The 21,712-nt window shown below is 37.8% G+C and overlaps 1 protein-coding gene across 1 annotated transcript in view; it reads right to left on the bottom strand.

The window, feature by feature from the left end:
• The window catches only part of LOC127629947 (transcription factor Dp-2-like), a 78,729-nt gene extending 60,344 nt beyond the window's left edge, over positions 1 to 18,385 (bottom strand). Inside the window, exon 1 of the mRNA XM_052107272.1 lies at positions 18,259 to 18,385. The gene's annotated coding sequence lies outside the window, so the exon portion shown is untranslated. The remainder of the gene's footprint in view (positions 1 to 18,258) is intronic.
• Between the last annotated feature and the right edge of the window lie 3,327 nt (positions 18,386 to 21,712).

Here is a 21,712-nt window from a genome sequence, read left to right as displayed (position 1 = left end):
ATTTACTGTAATATATAGATTAAAAAAAAAAAAAAGAGTCCTACTTGCAACCACCCAAAACACCCTTGAATCACAGCAGTGAGTTTTGCACCCTGAAAAAAAGTTAAATCTAGTATGCAATGCACCCTCACAATAACCAAGCAGATGCATCATTATTTAAAAATTATTAATAATCAATCATTAATGATGTTTTGATATAAATATATTACAAGCGTTGATGGTTTAACTGCTGGGATTAGGTCTTAACTAAATCACAAGCAAAGAGACATCTTTTGTCTTGTGTAAGGTCTGCTGTGCATTTTCGTGCTCATTTATGTACAGTCATGTTGTGGTTTCAACATGCTTATATGCTCAGCAGAAAAATGGTTATGAGCAGGGCAGCATGACGCATTCAAAGAAAAACAACACTAAACAGACGAGGTGGTGTTTCAAATGTAAACATGCATATGCATCATTGCTCTGCAGTGTTGAGCTTTAGAGTGTTTGCAGGATGGTATGCAAAATCTACCACTAACAAACAGACAAAAGGGAAGTGCAAAAGTACAACTTCTTTTGGGCGATAGACCAATATATCTTGTAGTAGGACCAGCTGGATGGCAAAAATCAGTGCTAGTAGTACCTCAAAAGTAATTGGAATAAAAAAATTAACAATTGACCATGCCAAATGTGTTAAAAAGTTTTCAGTGAGGATAAGAAGGGCTCAATTCAGGCTTTACTGGCAAAGGGATACAGTGAGTATCAGGGTGCTTCCATCCTTAAATTTTCAAAGATGGCGGCAGGTTCATAAGAACAAGGTCAAGCAGCAGACATTGGGGACAACAAAGCTACAGACCGGCAGAAGGCAAAAAACGATTCTCCACTGGCTGGGACGACCGCCAACTCATGCGAATGCCTCTCAACAACCGTAGTATGACATCAAGTGACCTACAAAAAGAATGGCAAATGGCAGCTGGGGTTGTCGTAGCAGATTCTCTATTATGGCAATCGAAGCACAGTCGAGTCAAAGATTTCTTGGAGGTGCAAAGTTCTGATTAAAAAAAATTTACTTTTATTAGAGTAACAAAGCCAAGATGGTCCATGGAGCATCTAAAATTACACTTCAGAGTCATGCATTTTCTGTTCCCCTTATCTCTTTGAGTGATGGCCTCTTTATCCAATGAAATCATCTTATGCCTCCCTAGTTTTGTCTTCACCATCTCCCTTCTAGCTGGTCACACTTGACCCCAACTTGCTTCAATGATGGCAAAAGCATGACTATTTCATTTTATATGCATAAAACACACTGTAATCGCTTCATATGGTTACATATTTTATATTGACTAACTATCCTTACTTTCTCCATTAATTTGAATAGTATTTTAAATGATTTCCCTTATTCCAGTCATTGGTTATACACATTCCTAAAAATGGAGAGTTGTATGTCCACACACATTTTAAATAATTTCTAACATTAATTAATGCACATACTGTATATCATCTGCCTTTTTTGACAGCAGTCAGTTCCTGTCTCTGTTCTTATTAAAACATTAAATCATCCTTTTAGTATCCACACACATACATCTCCTTTAGAGAATACAGAGTTTAACAGAGAGGATGTAACTTCTCAACTAAAGAAGTTAAGTTGTATTTTTCCATTGATTTGCACTTTGATTATGAAACTGAGTAAATGATAATTAAATCAATAAATGAATGATTAAATATTCCATAGGGTGAAGTGCAGGGCGAGGATGGTTCAAAACAGTCTCCTAGGGGCAGGGCTGAAGTCATGCAAAGCTAGAAAAAAGCCCTTCATCAATGAGAACCAAAGAAGAGTCAGGCTGAGGTTTGCAAAAGACCATAAGGATTGTAGTAAGGTCCTCTTCTCTATTGAGTCCAATTTTCAGCTTTGCCCAACACCTGGTCATCTAATGGTTAGATGACGACCTAGAGAGGCCTACAAGACACAGCGTCTCGCACCCACTGAGAAATTTGGTGGAGGATTGGTGATGATCTGGCGGTGCATCAGCAAGGCTGGAATCGGTTTTGTGAAGGATGCATGAATTACGCCAAGGTTATCCTGGAAGAAAACTTGCTTCTTTCTACTCTGACAATGTTCCTCAACTCCGAGGATTGTTTTTTCCAGCAGGACAATGCTCCATGCCACACAGCCAGATCAATCAATGTGTGGATGGAGGACAACCAGATCAAGACCCTGTCATGGCCAGTCCAATCTCCAGATCTGAACCCCATTGAAAACCTCTGGAATGTGATCAAAAGGAAGATGGATGGCCACAAGCCATCATACAAAGCCGAGCTGCTTAAATTTTTGCACCAGGAGATGCATTAAGTCACTCAACAGCAATGTGAAAAACTGGTGGAGAGCATGCCAAGACACATGAAAGCTGTGATTGAAAATCAGGGTTTTTACACCAAATATTGATTTCTGAACACTTAAAAACATTAGTATAGTGTTGTTTAAAAATGAATATTTCTTTGCATTATTCAAGGTCTGAAAAAACTGCATCTTTTTTGCAAATAAATGCTCTAAATGACCATATTTTTATTTGGAATTTGAGAGAAATGGTGTCAGTAGTTTATAGAATAAAACTAAAGTGTTCATTTTACTCACACATACCTATAAATAGTAAATCCAGAGAAACTGATATTTTTACAGATATTTTTACTTCCGGTTCCATTAATGATTCCCAAATGTGCAATTTTTGCCGATACGGATGGCAAAACTTATTAAATACTGACAACATTTCCTGCAGCACAATTCAGTGGCAGAAATGCCCCTCTACTGAATCTTCAGTGCACCACATGAAGCACGGTCAGGATACTATGATTCCTAAATAAATTACTCTTTTAAGCTAGTTCTTTTTAGTGAATCAAAAGCATAGTGTTAACAGTGGTGCAATATCTGAATTAATGTTTCTGAGTTTTCTAAACTCTTTTTAGTGAATGAAACAATTTGGCCTATCCAGCTGTCAGAGTGGTCACTGATGGGCAAGTTATGACTTAGTTAGCATCACTTAGACTGCATTTATACCCAAAAAATCTGTGTAAACATGCCTTTGTATTACATTTCTGATTTGTTAAATCTGATCTCCACAAATATGAAATTATCTCACCATTTGGCAATAGTCTGATGAGGGCAGTAAATGCAATAAGAATTGCAGTTCTTATTTCCAAACAATTCTTCCTTAAATTTTAATTTGTTAGTGGAACCATTAAGAGGAATCAGAATCGTAAGATTTCTTGACTTTGTCAATGGATAGCGGATATTTTCTGTTTTCAGATATTTTTGAGTGAATTTTGTTTAAAATAAATGTTAGTAATAATTTGGGTGTCTTATTTGCTATTATTAAATTATATTACTTATATCAGCATTATATCATCCACCCTGGTTTCTAGATATTGGCATTGAGACTAGAGGTCGACCGATTAATCGGCCAGCCGATTAATAGGCCGATTTTTAGCATTTTTTTACATAATCGCCATCGGCCAATATCCAAGTATATCAAGCCGATTATTAGGCAGGCGCATCTGTGGGCAGCCTAGTGTTGTTGTGGAACACGTGTTCGACGCACGCTGCCCCTAGAGTCATTTTCCAGCAGAGTGAGCAGACCTCATCCAGTGCCTAAGGAAGGAGCTAAGTTCCTTGGAGAAAACAGTAAGGATTAAATTTGTATAACTTCTTTATATTTAATTAAAAACGTTTGATATTTTACTGCCAACTTCGAGAAAAAACGCGACATTACATTCGGCTACTTTGGATAGACCAAGTTCCTTGGAGAAAACAGTAAGGATTAAATTTGTATAACTTCTTTATATTTAATTAAAAACTTTTGATATGTTACTGCCAACTTCAAGAAAAAAACGTGACAAACGCGATAGTTGACATGACGTTCGGCTACTTTGGATATTGATAGCGTAGTTGAAGTTGCATTATCACAGAAGAAGGGTTGCTATCATGTCACAATAAGCAAGCAAGAATTTTGCAATTACAGACAGTGAATCTGAGACTTTTATTTGTTCTGTCTTATATTTGAGAGGGTTGTCACTCAATGCAGAGAAATAAGTAATACAAATATATCAACGCAGTATAGGCTATTGAAGGACTGGCTTTGGTAAGCTCGGATGTTATCGGTTCTGCTGTCGGTACTGGAGAAATTAAGAAAATACATCCTTTATTGCTATAAAGAGAAAGTTATTTTATCTCGCCAGCCTGGATATATATATATATATAAACAAAAAGAACCATTAAGAATACCGTTAAAGTACCGGATCGATAAGCAGTATCGGTAAGATAGTAATACCATTAAAACCTTAACGATACCCATCCCTAGTTATGCCTGTGCTTCTCTTGGATCCTCTGAATATTGGATTACGTGTCTGGATTGCCCCTTAATTAAAGCTGCATTTGGATCTCAACCTTCGTGTCTCGGAGCAGTTCGTAACACCTGCTTTGTTTATTTAATATATTTGTTATACATTATTTACACAATATGTTTTTACATTATACATTTTTAATTTAAGTGTCAAGTGTTCAATAAATGTATTTGTTGTCAAATTTTGTCTATCTTAAGTAATTATTTGTGTTACATTTTATCTTTCAAATAAAAGGTTCAAATAAGAGGTTAAAAACAAGCACATATCGGCCAAATATCGGCCAAAATAAATCGGCTGCATTAATCGGCCATCGGCCGACCCGGATTTCAAAAGATCGGCATCGGCCTGAAAAAAACAATATCGGTCGACCTCTGAGACATTGAAAAACCCATATTTTAGTTAATTTTGGCTAAACATTGTGTCAAATAATTATTTAATTATTTGTATTGAAATTTATTGAAAATTGCATTATTTATCAGCATTTTATATAGGACTGGGTAAAAATATAAATTTTCTGATGCATCGCAATCTTCATTTGAACAACCTTGATATCATTCTTAAATCCCAAGATCGACCTTTTACACTATGAGCAACCCTCCTCCACAACAGTGAGAGAAAATCACTTGTATTTGCAACCCAATTTCATGCTATTCGACTAAAAATTATTTAACAGATATGATGATTAGCCACTGGATGGTAAATGTTCAGATTTCCCTCACCAGTGATTGTGTATTTGTTGTGAAGTATTCAGCACCATGAAGTTTTCACTGTGTGTTGAGAGTAAAAGTTTGGCTTGACTTGTACCATGTGTCCAAATATGAGATCCACACAATCCATTTGTCATTGAATAATGTCTCTTTTGATGCCCTTTCTATTCTTTACAGTCAGTTGTTGATCAAAAACAACAAAACAAAAATATTTAATTCTAATCACGCATAGCACGGATGAGTTAAAGACATTCAAATCTTCTCTTGTTAATATTCTCTTGTCAATAAGAGGCAGTGCAGTGTTTTAGCACGTGTTCAACAAATCAATGTAAATACTTGTAAATAGTACAAATTATGAACTTAAACAATAAAAATTTAACAAAATACCATATGTAATTAAAAAAAAAAAAATCACATTTACTGATGGACTACATGGATTTGTTCATTTTTAAAAAGCTCAAATGTGATCAAAATGATGAAAAACTAATAAAATATAATTAGTAAAATGTCCATTTTGTCATTCTAGAGGTGTGCGATTAATTTAAAAAGCTTAAAGAGTTAATTTTACTTAATCGAGATTAACACATTTATCATTAATACAGCATAAACACAGGTTGGGAAGGGCGGAACTTTTCTAATGTGTCTGCCTGAGTCATTACACTGACGCACGCAGAGCCCTTCTACCAAGGTGAGCCTACAAACTTAGCATTTAAGATAGTAAAACGGAGCGGTCCCATAGACATTCTATGGGCTTTACTGTCACGCTACTTGACTGTTACGCTCTCTGCTATGATAGATCCACGGAATTTATCTCATTAAATAAAAAAGAATCTCTGCAAACACACAAATCAGTGCTTCCATGATAAAATTATAGAGAAATGACCTCTTAATGCTTGATGTACAAAGTACATGTTGTCTTTCCCAAGATGGAAATAAATGCATTTTGGCAAGAAAAGAAGTCTATACTGTATAGTGTCACATTTTAGCACTTTCAAAATGTGCGATTAATCACTATTAACTACAAATAATTATGCGATTAATCACAATAAAAAAAATGTGTGACTAACAGCACTAATACTTTCATACTGTACCTAGTTAAAAGGTCCACTCTATATTTCCAGCCACCTCTCGATACGATACGTATTGCAAGTTTTATGTTTTTGCTCAAATGGCTTCAGAGTCTGTGCAATGTGTGATTAGGATTAAATGTTTCTTTTGATCTTAAAGAACAGAATGGATATTTAAAAAGTAATTATGCAAAGACAAATAGACAAAATCTGTGGATCTTGTCTTTGGACACACATTACATGGTGAGAGTCACAAAAAACTTTGTCAAGATCAAATTGATTTATATAGCACATTTAAAACAACACGAGCTCTAACCAAAGTGCAGCACATCAGGCATAAAAGCAAAGTGTAACATTAATATGTTAAAATAAAAATATAACAAATAATTACACTATTAGAAAACAAACCAGATAGGACTTAGCCAGAAAATAGGCAAGTAAACATTGAGACAAAAGGCCAAAGGCCAGAGCAGATTATAGATAAGCGAGAAAGAAAAAGTAAGTTTTAAGGGATGATTTAAATTATTGTAGGTAAGAATCTGATAGAATGTGGCAAACTATTCCAAAGTCTTGGTGCCATTACTGAAAAGGCTACTTTCAGCACAGAGTAAAAAGATCTCAAACACTGGTGCATGAAATCTAAAAAATGATCAACCAGTGGCTAATCATTGTGACAATCATAGTGACACTTCTGGTCGCATATGTGAGAGATTTACTTGCATTGTAGAGATTTGTGCAGAGTAAAAGAGAAATCTTAGGATTTTAAGAATCGACATTGGGATAGTTCAAATAAAGATTGCCATTAGGCGGAAAATCTATATTTTGCCCAGCCCTAGATCCAAACATGTGAGAATCTCATGCCCACAAGCGAAATGGGCTCAGTTTCAGTTTCTTTCACTAATAGAAGCAACTCTCCCTGCACTGAGGAACACTGCTTTCAGATTTGCACTTATTTAGACAACATGGGGTGTAACGATCCATCGATCTGGATCGATGCATCAATCAAATAACCTATGCAATGTCATCGATGTATTTAAAAAAAAAAATTAAGATGCATTTATTTTGAGACTTTAATGCCAGCGACGTCCATACGCATTTCTGTCAGGCGATGCAGCAACCTTATGATGTTCATCTCAATTTATAAGCGCTAAATATGCTTCTCGTGTGGCCACACGGATGTGCATGGAGTGATTGAAGCCTGAAGTTGCGCTCTGCTCCATCCATGTTTGCCCATCAACAGGGCTGAGCTCAGGTTGCAGAAAAGTGCAGAGCAGCTAAAATACGTGATTATATTGAGCTAACTTCGATATTGTGGCGCATTTGATTTCTACATGAGAATTTTCTATTTTAAAGCGCTATGGAGCATTCCAACCTTGTCAAATGGCTAAAGAGCTGCGATATTCTGAAAAGCGCTAATGATGGGAAGAGAAATTACCTGCACTGCACCAGCATCAATTACAAGACTTTTCCCATCTTCACATCAACCTCCTTACTAACATTCATCACATTAAACTGTAACAGAATTTTTCAATAAAACTGTGGAAGTTGTAGCCTAGAAAAAAAAACACGGATAGCACATACTCTCCTGTCGTGGGTATGCAAGTATTTTGGATTGAAAGACAAAATGTCACAGTAGTGTTTACCTCATGCCAAAAGGCAAGAGCTGTCAACAAATGATTGATGATCAGATTTGTTTTATTTATTCTTCGGTATAATTTTTTGGTATGATGTGAAAACACATAGTTGAATATAAATATTGCCACATTATTTTAAAGTATTGTGAGATCACAATATATCAACATAGCCCTAATTCTTACTGAAATATACCCATTTGAATTGATATCGGAATCGAACCAAGAGCTTGTAAATCGGAAGGAAATCAGGAAATCTGTATCAAATCCCAGCCCTAATCAATCAAATCACACTGCTAAACATTGGCCATTGGAATTTCAGTCAATCACTACTTGTTTCATTACATGCAAGTTCTCTCCACACATGCAACCTTAAGACACAGTCGCCCTGCCGTAACCCTCCCCTGCTCTTCTCCATTGTCATTCTCTTCCGTCCTTCAGTTCGCCCGCCATAAATCCCCAAACTCTTCATCTGTCAGCCTGACTTGTAGTTCTCTCCCCCATCCCTCTGATTCTTTTCTCCTTCTCTGCCTCTGCTCATCACTGTCCTCCATTGCTTCTATCGGTCTCTATCATCGATGGAGTGAAGAGCACTGACCTGGAAGAAGTGATTCTACCCCAGTCTGAGACTGACAGCACAAGGGGGGTTGAAAAAACAGGCCAGCTTTGATCATTTTAGGGTAGTTGATGGGGGTGGGGGTCATTGGTCTTGACTGTGAGGTTATAAAATAACATGTTATGAAAAAGCATGTGAGCCTGTGAGAATCTGAAAGAATGTTTCCTGGCTAGGTCTTAAAATTTACAGTAATTAAGGAAAAACTATTAATATAAATATTCTCATAATGTTAACTTAATTGCATATTTCAGATGCTGTGCATCAGGGTCTACTCACTCAGAGATGAAATAAAAGAGAGCATGTTATTTATGGTTTGGTCAAAATGTTGTCAGCACTGGTCAGGTTATAGGGTCTCAATTACAGGCCTTCAAAATGAATGCTCCTCCAGACCTCTAGGGCCTTTACTGAAGTCCATACAGACTAAATATGTTGTGCTTATTGTTTAATGAGTAGTTTAGTGAACTAAATTATGCAGGGTGGTAGACTGTTTTGAGCTATAATCCATTTGCCCAAGCAGCATGTTAAAGTGATCCACTTTGCAGGACTTTCCTCTGATGTCGAGGGGGTGTCGCATCCTCCAAGGCAGACCACTCCCTCTGCTTTCTGTAACCTTCTCCATCTGTCACTTGTGTGGCTCAGTCCATCACCATGGCAACAGAGAGGTCATCAACCTTGTAGTACGGGACAGAGGCCAAGACATGCGCAGCCGTAAAGTGTGACGATATTAACGTCCAAAGCATAAAATAAGTTTGACAATGTATATCTGTGGCTTATAAAGCCTTTAGACCAGCACCCCCCCACCACCCCCGTCACTTCTCCTGTCAGAGCTGTAAGCAAACCATTAGCTCTCCAGGAGGCCTCTACAACTATAGGCAAACTGATTAGCGTGGGCTATGCAGGGGACAAGAGGAGGAGGAGGAGGGTAACATTTGGTCTTATGAAGCAGCGTATGCGTGCGTGTCTAAAATGCAAACAGCCCAACTCACGCTGTCATATTGGGTCAATGAAAATAGAAAGCACAATTAAATACGTTAGAGAAACACTCCATATTCATTACTGAAAAGTTGCAGATAGCCTCACATGGGTAGTCCATTCAACTATGGAAGTTTTAGCCACCAAAGATTGATTTCACTCATAATTTTTTAATTGCATTCAATTGTAATTCATGATGATTCTGAGCATAGCCATAATGGCCACTTCAGCGAACATTAGAATAAAATATCTATTAGGGCTGGAGAAAAAAATGAATCTGGATTAAAACCAATCTTTAAGTGAACGATCATTATTGTTAAGCCTTTAAACTGAGGGAAAAAAATATTATCAAAATGTTAATAACTACAGTCTTGTCCAACAAAAAATAGGTATTGTTTTAAAGCTTAGAAGCTCTACTTTCCAATGAATGCAGGTATTATGACCAAAACTGAACAAGTGCTTTGCAGACAAATCAGAAGTGTTTCCTTTTGATAACTTATTAAAAATTGTGCACTGCACATATTATTGTAATCGGTAAAAACATCAATCTCATCAAATAGACGTGTAATATTTTGTGTAATATAGCTTTAGTTATTGTTGTGTTTGCAAGTGTAATTATTTCTTATGTACAATTTTTATGTTTTACTTGTTTGGTGATGCTTTTGGTCACTTTATCGGAGCAACCTTATTTAATTTCAAATTTGGGATTTTATGTCCCGTGCTGTAGATTTAATAGAACGGCTCAAAGGAGTCATTTGTTTGGGAGACTGTCTACACTGGTAGCATTTTATGTCTCGTGCTGTAGATTTAAAAGAACGGCTCGAGGTGGGGGGGGGTCACATGATGCCATGCGAGGAGCAGATGTGTGAGTGACAAGCTCTGCGCACTTTGCTAGTTTTTAAATTATTTTCTTGTTATATCCGGTGACATTTTATGCACCTAGTTACATATTTGTTCTGTGAGGTAAACATGGCAAATAAGTCAAAATCCTTGGGCTCTGGAGACATTAAAAGACACTTACATGCTCATGCTGAAACTGCTGACGGGCCTGCCGACCAGGGACTTGTTTTATATGGCGCGACGGGAGAAGAAATCCAGCATCAACTGTCCAACATGTCTGTGATGCTGACGAAGATCTTGCTGTATTACGTCAATCGATTACAGCAATGGAAACTAAATTCTCTGAGTTGGTTACAAGAGCGGCAGATGTTTAGAAATTGATTATTGATTATCTGGAGTCATCGGAAAAGGATAATCGGAAATGATCCGCTAATCCGTTTGCGACCAGATCTTAAGATCTTAAAAATAGGAGCCGAAGGAAAAATGTACAGATTGTTGGAATACCTGAGCATGAAGAAGACAGAGATATGTTAGAATTCCTAGATGAGATCTTCCAGAGTCTGCTCGACATAACAGGCCGAGCCTATCAAACGAGCTCACAGAGTCCTGGTTCGCAGATCGGCTGAGGGAAACAGGCCCCAATCAATTCTGGCCAAATGCTCGAGATCATCTGATAAAGATCTCATGTTGCATGAGCAGAGGAGCAAAGGAAAGCTTTCTTGGAAGAATCACGATATTTTCTTGTTCTCAGATTTTGCGAATTTGACAAGAGAGAAATGCGATCGATTCAAGGAGTGTATGAAAATATTTCATCATAGAAGATCACTTTTGAACTGATGTTTCCGGCCAAAAAGAGAATAGATCCGAAGGATGGGTGCAAAGTAATTTCTTGTCCCAAACATGCACTTTCATTCATAAATACATTGGAGTGAGTAAGTCAAGAAACATTTGCATTGATGGAAGATAGCATTTGCAATGGGGTTCCTGATCAGATTGAGAATGGATGATGGGTATGGCCGCAAAATATCTACATGCCCACACAAAGGATGTCTTATATAAATTTGACAGACTGAGTAAGACATGGTGTATTTTTTAATGCAGCCTCTGAGTGAATTTGACTCTTGACCACCCGAGTAACTGGGACGCATGTTTTGATTCTTTGCTTATGCCTCCTGTTGGCTGGAGTTTGTTTTGTGGATTCTTTTTGCTGGACATTGGAATGATTATGTCATCTGCTGCACTTACAAACAGCCGACTCACTGGACACCTGTGTGTCTGTCTAAGGAAACTGAACGGCTTTATATCGGCTGGAATTTGTTTTTATGGAGGAACACACCTTCGAGACAGTTCTGTGAATGAATCTACATATTCTTTGTGTTTATTCTGCCTATTGGTTGTGGTTTGTTTTACAAAGTATTTTCTGTTATGTAATTGTCCCTTAAAAAGGACAAGTGAGTGTAAAAATGACAATCCAATTTCCCTGAGCCAGCTAAATGTAAAATATTGTCAAAAATGTTGGCTAACCGATTATGTTATGACATCTCTTATACATATAGATCAGGTGGGGTTAATTCAGGGCCATAGCTTTTCTGATAACATTAGGGGACTCATCAATATCATGTGGTCAGTAGTGAATGATCAGACTCTGGTCGCTGCCATCTCACTTGATGCCAAAAAGGCATTTGATATGGTAGAATGGGATTATCTTTTTAAGATTTAGGAAATGTACGGGTTCGGGAGTACATTCATTGGTTGGATTAAGTTACTTTATAGACATCCTGTAGTAGCGGTACAAACAAACTAACTGAAGTTAAGTAACACCCCATTATTTAACATTTGCACCTGATATGGGCAATAGTATCCAGAGTATTTAAGTCTGACATTTATTTAAATGTTGCCACAAGCATATGGCTGAACCCCAAATCAATAAGTGTCCTTCTTCCACTTCTGTTGGTAAGAGTGGATTGTGAGGGGGGTTACTACATTCGGCGACCAGTATGAGAGTGGAGTATTGAGAACATTTGAGAATATTTGGGTCATCATTTTGGGATTCCCAGATCTCAGTTTAATAGGTATTTACAACGGCGCCACATGCACTCTATGGTTTTTGGGAGTAGCACACTCCCCTTAAGGTGGCAGATGCTTTGGGAGAGGTGATTACTGCTTTTGGAAAAGGTCATGAGGCATCAGTGTATTACTCCCTCCTTATTCAGAGTCTGAGGGTGGAGCTTCAACTTCTATCAGGAGATTATGGGAGAAAGATAAGGCTGCACAATCAAGAACAGTTAACGAAACAGACCAAATCGTCATGACAATCATTCTGTACCCATATTATAATGCAATCATTTCCAGAGAATTTGTATGTGGTGGTGGGTTATTGAAAATTACACATCAACTGGAAATCCAAGGGTGGTCTTCCCTTCATCCCGAAAGCTTGAATGCTTCTGAACATTGCCTTCATCTTGCTTCTAGATTTACTGGTACCTGAGACTTTTGAAAAGCAGCAGCACTACATAATAAGAGCCGTTCTATGTGAACACCTTCCACCTTACTGACTGAAGGCATACAGAGCCCCCTTGAGGACAAAACTAAGCGCGTTACATTATTTTACAAGCTGACACTAACTGATAGAAAGGAATGACGTGTTACGCTGTGAAATTCACCAGCCAAATAGAAAATGTACCCGCATTTGGCACTCCGTGGGTGTTAATTTCAGACTCTGGCAATAACCCCTTCATGTTTTTAATATGCCATGTTAAGTTGAAAATAGTTTTGAAGACCTGTGTTTTGTTTTATTCAGCTAGGCTCTGTCTAGCTGTTTGAAAGGATGAACTCACCTGATGTGTGTGCGCTTCTCCAAAGTGGTTAGTGCTGTCTCTCGCCCGAAAGTCACGGTGCAGTTGAGGTTAAAGTGAGGCATTTATAATGGAATTGAATGGGGCCAATTAAAAATAAAAAAGTGTTTAAAAGCAGAAATGTGAAGCTTAGGCCTATAACTTTATAAAAGCACTTGCATTAATTCTTCTGTTAAAACGTGTGTAGCAATTATTTGCGCTGTAAAGTTGTTTAAATCCTTAAATTTATGGTTGTTTTAGGGTTGTTAGTAGGGATGTTAATGAATATTGACAAACTACTTGTCATTAATACTTTGATCGTTTCATCAATTTCAGCACAAATGCGTTCAGTATATGGCTGAAACTATTAGTCGACATTATCAACTACGGCGGTTCGTCATCATGGCAATGAGGTAGTAATATTACTTTACACAGAAAAGGTTAGTAAGAGATTATATCACCCTAAAATGTGGTTAACACACATTGTTTCAGTCCTGTGTAGGGATGAACAATGTATCTGTAGCCGATATTTATCGGCCAATTACTGACCAAATTAAAACCAAAATTACTTAAAAAAAAAAATACTAACTCAACATTTTAAATGAATACCTGTATTTTTACACTACATGCATCAACATAATGTGCATTTCAAATTCAACGTACATTTAATGTTCAGAATCTGTACGTCACTATAGAAGAATAAACTTGCTATTAAAATTAAAATGAGAATGGATGTCATAACGCGACTCGAGTATTTTAATCATACATGGACATCCCACATCTTCATCAATGGAGCAGGGCAACATAACTTTGGAAATGAACACCCCAAGCACTTTAGTTCTTGTTTCATGTCTGTCCGAACTAGCACCAAGTGCCTGTTTAAAGACGGAAGGATTGTGTCTGTGTGCAGTTTTAGGCTCACCTGCGGCTCTGTGCGCACCGCACGCTATATATTCCCAGGTGATGTCAGCGTAAATAGCTAAGCAAATATCAATGTATTACCATTGTAAACAGTGCCTATTTTGTAAATGTTTTTTGACCATCGCTGTTGTAATTGACTGCATAAAGACAAAGTTCCCAGATAGGAGACTTAAATGATGCAGGGGCATCTATCTTGCGGCTTGTTTTCTCCGTTTGCCATTTTGTCAATTAACGCATGCAGAACTGTGATGTCATCAACTGATTTAACATACTAACAGTTAATCGGACAGCTTCTCTCTGTAGAAAGTTGACATGAAACAAAGGCAGATTGTGTCCATATACAGAGCCATACAGGTGCATTAGCGGAGGTTACAACTGTGCATGTCTATTCGGCGCTTTATTTTCTTTGCCAAAGTGTATGATATGGCGAACCGTAAGGTTATTTTTTTTTACCTAGAACCGTTACAACCCTAGTATCGAACAATAATTTCCATACCGGAGTATCCCTAGTCCTGTGGCTATACTTCTGAAATAGTGAGAATTTTACCATTTCCAGATTTACTTCCATTGTAATGGCCTTACTGTAACCCAGTTTTTATAAAAATGTTTATAAGAAAATGAGAAACAAGTCAAAATACATTTTTGTGGTAATAAACTTTATGCCAAAAATGCTGTGGATTGAGTTTAACTTGTTTTAAACCCATCATATTCCTTAACTTGTAACGTTGTGTTCAAACATCTGAAGGGTGATGTCACTTGCTAAAATGCTGTAAATCAGATAACATCTTTAACCCTTTTGCGACCTTCGGGACATTTTTGTCTTTTTCATTTTAGTTTTTTCGGTCATTTAGGCTGTGTTACTACCAACAGCATAAATTTTGCCAAAGGTTTTTATTTTTGGGGGAATTTTTATATTTCAACCTCAGTTCCTATAATGCATCTATAATACACTGTATGCACAAACTAGTTACACTCAGGACCTTAAGGACAAAAATGACTTTGACCCATTTGGCTTCAGAATAAAATTTTTGTAAACTTTTCCACCAGATGGTGCCATTTTTCTCACGTTTAGCCTATGGAGCAAATACTTGCTTTTTCAGATTTTCTGTTTGTTGTATTATAGAGCACTGCAGGCCAATTGAATAAATGATGCAGCTAAAATTGTGTGGGTGTGTTGGTATGGATGTCAGGGTGTGTGTGTGTGTGTGTGTGTGTGTGTGTGTGTGTGTGTGTGCTGTGTGTGTGTGTGTGTGTAAACCAACAGTTGCATTATGTAAACAAACTGGCATTTAAAAGGGTTAAAATCCTGAAAATGAATAAATATTTAGTAGTTATGATCAGGACTGATGTTGGTTCAATTTTTTTTACTAATTTAAAGTGGAAAATAATATTAATATATAACATTATTATGGCAGTTTCTTGATACGGACATTTTTGCCCTCCAAGGAGTAACTTGAATTGATGCACAAGGGTTAAATTAATAAGTGCGTAGTTGGAGTTGTAAGTTTGCAATCTCAAGGGTTAAATAATGTATTACAGACCTTGTGAAGGTACTATGTAAGGTGCTGTATGTTTTTTAAACCTTGAGTAGTAAACTCTGACAGTGAAAAAGCAATTCGATCCAAAGTGTCCAATGTGTGTACATTTGAGCAATCATGAAATTTGACGCTAGGTCTCCTGCTTCCTAGAATGGAAAGTGCAGTGTTGCAACATGAATGGAGAAGGTTAAGTTTAGTCTCTGAGGAAACGTACACATGTGCGAGATGCACAAACATACACCTACTTTCTGTTAGCATGCGCAGACATCAGAATGGTAACAGTATGTGTCCTATGGGGCATGTTACGGTGACACAAGGATACACACCACTGAGCAAGACAGCTGGGAAATGCCGCCAAAAACAAATCATATTTTCTCTGTCCATTCACTCTCTTTTGTGCATGTGCAAATATATACACACAAAGGCAGACTGCACACTCTCATGTGACAGCCCTATAACAACAATGCAGTGTTATTAGGACAACAGATCAATACATGTGAACTATACATTCAATCAGAGTCTGAGTTTATCTATAAAACTCCAGCAAATACACAACCTCAGAGAGGAATAAACAGACAAAGGTCTCTAAGGGCCACCACAGACACAAATACACACTCAAACAGGCAGGAAAAGTTGCTTGAGGTGCTGAATAGCAGGGGGACACCTGTCACACACACTGTGGGGGTCTCATTTCCCTCCTCCTCTTCTCCAATGGAAGGATTAAACATCCAGACCGTTTGTGCAGGACTAACAGATGTCTGCTTCAAATCAGACACAGCCTGGCCTGAAATCTCAGTACACTAAGCCAACAAAAACCCCATGACCTCACACTCCAGAGCTTTCTTTCCCAACGACACTCTCAAATAAATTTTTAGCTAAGCCTTTTCGTGTTTTCTCTTGAATCTTTTCTTGAATGTTTACTTCACAACTTAATGAACAAGCATTGACACTGCCGGAGCAACAGGGCTCAGGTGCTTCCCAAAAACATACAGTCTCATGGGAATAGAAACCACAGACAAACAGAATTCATTTTAAGAGGCAAACTCGCCTGAATACATTGGCAAATCCTCTCAGATAGGCAGTGCCTGGATATCTTCACTAACAAACAGTGGTACTAACATGTTTTTTGGAAATGCACCATGATAACACCATGTTTTTGGCCGTTATTGTGGCAGTACACTGGTTTACTTTTAAGTACCTCTCGTGCTATCAAAGTACCACCACGGTATTAGCACAACATGATCACACGGGAAGTCGGCATGCAGTTTCCGAAAGTTCTGGTACCCTAGGAACCGCAACAGTATGCCGACTCACTGACATGCCCATCTCCCATCTGACATACGTAAGGACTGGAAGCAAGCTGTGTCAGTTGCATTGGAGACCACAATTCAATCCCCATTCAAACGAGGTAGTAATAATTTTTGTATAAACTATCACGAACGTAACAAGTAAAGACGCTGACTACCACCCCCCAAGTCACATTGGGATAACCTCCTCGTGGTCGCTATAATGTGGATCTCACTCTCAGTGGGGGCATGTGGTGAGTTGTGCGTGGATGCCGTGGAGAATAGCGTGAAGCCTCCACATGCGCTAGATCTCCGCTGTAATGCGCTCAACAAGCCATGTGATAAGATGCGCGGATTTTACACCCTATTCAGCTAAAAACAATATTTTTTACTACTGCTTCTGCCGATCTCTCCTGGTTATAGATGGATGTCACACTTGTTTATATGCTCTGAAACATTTACCGCTTTAGCCTCTGGGGACAGTGTTTTCAAATTCGGTCAACGTATACCGATTTCGGCTAAAGTAAAATCGGCTCTCACTTAATGATTTTTATGTGAGATCAGGCTTATTAGCATTCAACCCCATTAGAGTACTTTTGTAAGGGTTCAAGCTTGTTTGAACACCAAAGACTTTGACAGATGATGATTAATCAACGGTTGACAAATTGTGGTGATTGTTATGCTTGTTTTATACATAAAAGTAGTCAAATTTATCAACAACAAAAAAATACACTAAAGACCCCAAACTGACAGGAATACACAACAATTATGTAAACCAGCTGAGAAAAAACTGTGGAAAAAACACCTCAGAGTTGTGTGTGACATCACCTCAACTTTTACGAGTCAATCTACGACAAATTCCCAGCTATTCCCTAAATGTTTCTTTTGAAGTAAAGTGACACCAAATATGAAGGAATGTTAAGGATTTCTCACCAAAAAAGAAGTTAATTTGGTCAGAACCGCGTCCTCGGAACAGCGGAAATGTGCAAATCTGCAGAAAACCTACGAAGCAACGCCCGATATGAGCCGCTCCGCGCGCAGACACTCATTGACAGCTCGAGACTCACTGCGCGAGCTCGGCACTTCACGCACTTTAGGATGGGACAGTAAAAGCGCACCCTAAACGCTATTCTCTACATTTTATAAATGCATATATAACACAACATGTACAAATTAAGGGAGAAAAAAAACTGACGTGAGACGTCACAGAAATTATTATTCGTTTAAATTGTGCAAGTTTACGTAGTTAATCCTGCTAGCTGCATGCTATAATCAAAAGAATCAGTAGCTTTTAGATTTGCCATTTGTCAATTACGCATACTTACGTATATCGTACATGTCTTTAATTCGCCTACTTAAGAAGTGCATTTAAACAACAAACCCTGCTGTCAAAACATGGCACTTTTGTCCACAACAAACTGTTTATTCACATATTCCTATTTTAACTTTCTTAAATATGTCAAAACGCTCCTTACCTGTGGTTGCAGTCGGGATTTCGGGTCGAAATGTTCTGTCGAAACGGCAAACAAACAACTTCTTGGTGTAAATGTATGACAGTGAAAGCGGAGTAACAGCTCGGGCCCTGCACTCACTTCCTGAGTGCTGAGCTCCGCACACAAGCTTGGCGGTGGTAGAGAGGCGGTGTCTCTGATTGGTTACGCCTGTCCATGACGCCGACGCCAGATGGAAGATGATTGGCTATCCTGAGTGCAACGTAAAATAGACTGCCTCATATCGTATTTGATCAACATAAAGGACGCATACTATGCTGGGGTAATGAGACGAATAAAGTAATTAAAAAGCTTTATGGTGGTTTTAATTAGTGTATGAGGACAATAGAAAACAATGGGAGGTTGTGCGTTACTGCGATATTTTGGCGTGGTGCAATTCTAACGAACAACTGGTTGCAAAGTTGAATTGACCTTTAAATAGGCTTTTAAATGTTTGTTTTGTTAAAATCATAAGAAATACTGTTTAAATGCAACGTGAGTCCATTTATCAAATGTTTTTTTAACCATCTACATTTCATTAGATTGAAACAATACCAAGAGCAATTTCCTGTGGAAAGTTTTGCACCCAAACCAAGGCCCTGTCCCAAATGGCGCACTTCATGCGGACTTTCGGTCTCGTGGACTTAAATTGCGCGTGCTCGCTGAGTCTACGAGTCCTTAGGCCGTCCCATTTAGCATTTTAACGCTCTGAAGTGTGCTCAGCAGCGCCCCCTTTGTACCCTTGAAGATGTCTTCCGCGAAGCTATAGGCGGAAATCGCGGGGGGGTCGGGGGGTTCAGGACCCCCCCTATCTGAGGGTTGTCCCCCCCTAAAATATCATTAAAATATGTGTATTGTAAATAATATAATGATATATTCTTAAAATAATTGTTTAATAAATAAAATGATACAAATGCAAACGGGGCAACAACAAAAAAAACCTTGGTGTCCCCTTCAAAAATTGCTCTTGAGAATTGTTATGTTTATTGTCCCCCCCAACATTTTTATGAAATTTTCGCCCCTGCGCGAAGCCCGCATAGATCCAGGCTTCACGCACTTCAAGTACCTAGGAGTCCTTGCGAAAGGCCAATCAGACAACTGGTGTGAAGAGCGCTTTCGCTCACGGACACAGACAATTGATAACATGGCTGAGAAGAAAATATTTAAGTGAAAGTATCATTATGGTTTTTATGACTGTGTACATTTTACCAGTTGTTACCTACAGTTTATACAAACATTATGGTCATCGACCAGTGGTTGATGTCTCAAACATAGTAATAGCGCTGAATAATAGGCTGATCGCATAACGATTCATTATATAGAACCGAATGGCAGGGCTTTACTGAGTCATATGTAAGTGAAGTATGGATATTTAAACCTGTAAATTAAAAACGACATAAAAAAACAAGGTACCCATAAAAATATAATAATATATATATATATATATATATATATATATATATATATATATATATATATATATATATATATATGTATATAAAGAATAAAGAAAATTAAACAGTAAATCAAATAATAATCACTTAATGCATTAACAATTTTTGACAAGTTATATGTTTATCTACAAAGTCAATAACATTTACTTGCTTACCCTTTCCTCCGTGCATAACATCAGCATTTGTATGCATGAAAAATAATCTTGTCTTCTACGACGTCGGAGCGTATAAATGTGATTTCTCTGCATGGCAAGCCATCTCGCAAACACAATAGTAAAAACAACAACAATAGGCAGCATATTTCCCCGAACCGAACCTGCAGCTCCTGTCCAACAATAACCACGCTTCACAATCGAGTCTGTCCCAAAAATACTTCTCAATGCGCCCTTGTGGACTTGCGCGAGGGGCCCTATAAGTCTGCACTACATGACGTCACCGAAGTGTGGACTCTGAGGAAGTCCACAAGTCCGGAATGTGCCATTTGGGACAGGGCCCAAGACACCAACAGCTTATTATAGCAGCATACTACTCATAATATTGCTGCAGTATATAGATATGACAGGAATACCAAGGGTGCGTCTCAATCAGCTCCCTAGTTCAGTATAAGGGCACTGATCAATGAGTCAAACATTTCTAGGTCTGTCTCAATTGCAAAATCGTTCCAGTGCACTGAAACGTTTGCGCCCTAAAAAGTCCCAGAATGCACCTTAGAAACCAGGGAGCATCGCTGCTCACTATGTTCCTTTAACCGTAAATGTCGCCATGTCTTCTGAAGTATTTTAATTCATTAGAAGATGAGCACACGTGTAAAAATATTAAGTTAAAGCTGTATTTTCTCTTTAAATGAGATGTTGTTTGTAATGTCTTTCATCCATAATGAACATGAAAGGGAAACATTCTATTATCTTTTAATATTAAAGTTGTTAGAAGAAGGTTAAAAATACACTCCTTTGTATTTATAGTTCTTAATTTATGTCATTTATTGTTCATAATAACACTGTACGCTTGACTATCTACAACCCCCCAACCCAGATCGAGGCCCAACCATAAATGACGTGAGTCGCAGTTTACAGCCCTGATTTGCAAGACCCCTGGTGGCTCGGGGGCCCTAAGTGGCTGCTTATACCATTTATAGCTTGAAATGGCCCTGCTGCAGTATAAAGTATGTATACTATGCATGGTATACAAGTCTTCTGTGTGCATGAATTATCAAGATAACACAATGTAATACAATGAAACTTTACCTTCTATTTCCAATGTGGTGAAGAAATTTAAAGTAATAGTTGATGTGATATTGAACATCTCTTCCCTGAATCATTATTTGATTGGACTGACAAATAAATAAAAATAATAAAAAAAATTTGCAAAACTTAAAATGTAAAATTACCACTTTTATTTTCAAGATGCCACTCGCTGAATTTAACATGAAATATGATGTCATGTAACAACAATAGGGCATGTTAACAAATATGATCTTATACCGATAATGCTTAACAACCTGACAAGGTGTGTGGTAAATGCTTTAATCAGTTTTCTTTTATCAGGGGAATGTCATGAACTGTTTAAGCAAAATCCAATCAACCCAGGTAGATTTTTTTTCCAGTTATACTGATTTCGCACATGTAAACACATTTACCAATGTTCTTACAGACTTATCCAGTGTGCACAAGTGTTGTGCGCCAGTTTACGCTTTGACGTCAAAAACAGTGAATAATCCGATGATTTCAAATCCCAGATCCACAATTTTAGTGGACCTGGATTTGTAGCCTGACCCCATAAATATTATATTTTCAATATTAGGCACTTTAAATTAATCATATATGCCTATATAGTCAGTTCACACTCAACAACGCATCTATGACAAACAGAGAAAAAGGCACTTGATTGACTTGCATTTTGTATTATATTTGCATACAATTCAAACCTATATAAAGTATAAACCCAAATATCATAGTAAGAATAGCGGTTGCTAATTTGAATAAGCA

Source organism: Xyrauchen texanus, chromosome 36 (assembly GCF_025860055.1).
Source record: "Xyrauchen texanus isolate HMW12.3.18 chromosome 36, RBS_HiC_50CHRs, whole genome shotgun sequence".
NCBI classification, from domain to species: Eukaryota; Metazoa; Chordata; class Actinopteri; order Cypriniformes; family Catostomidae; genus Xyrauchen; species Xyrauchen texanus.
This window is presented reverse-complemented; position numbering and strand designations above follow the sequence as displayed.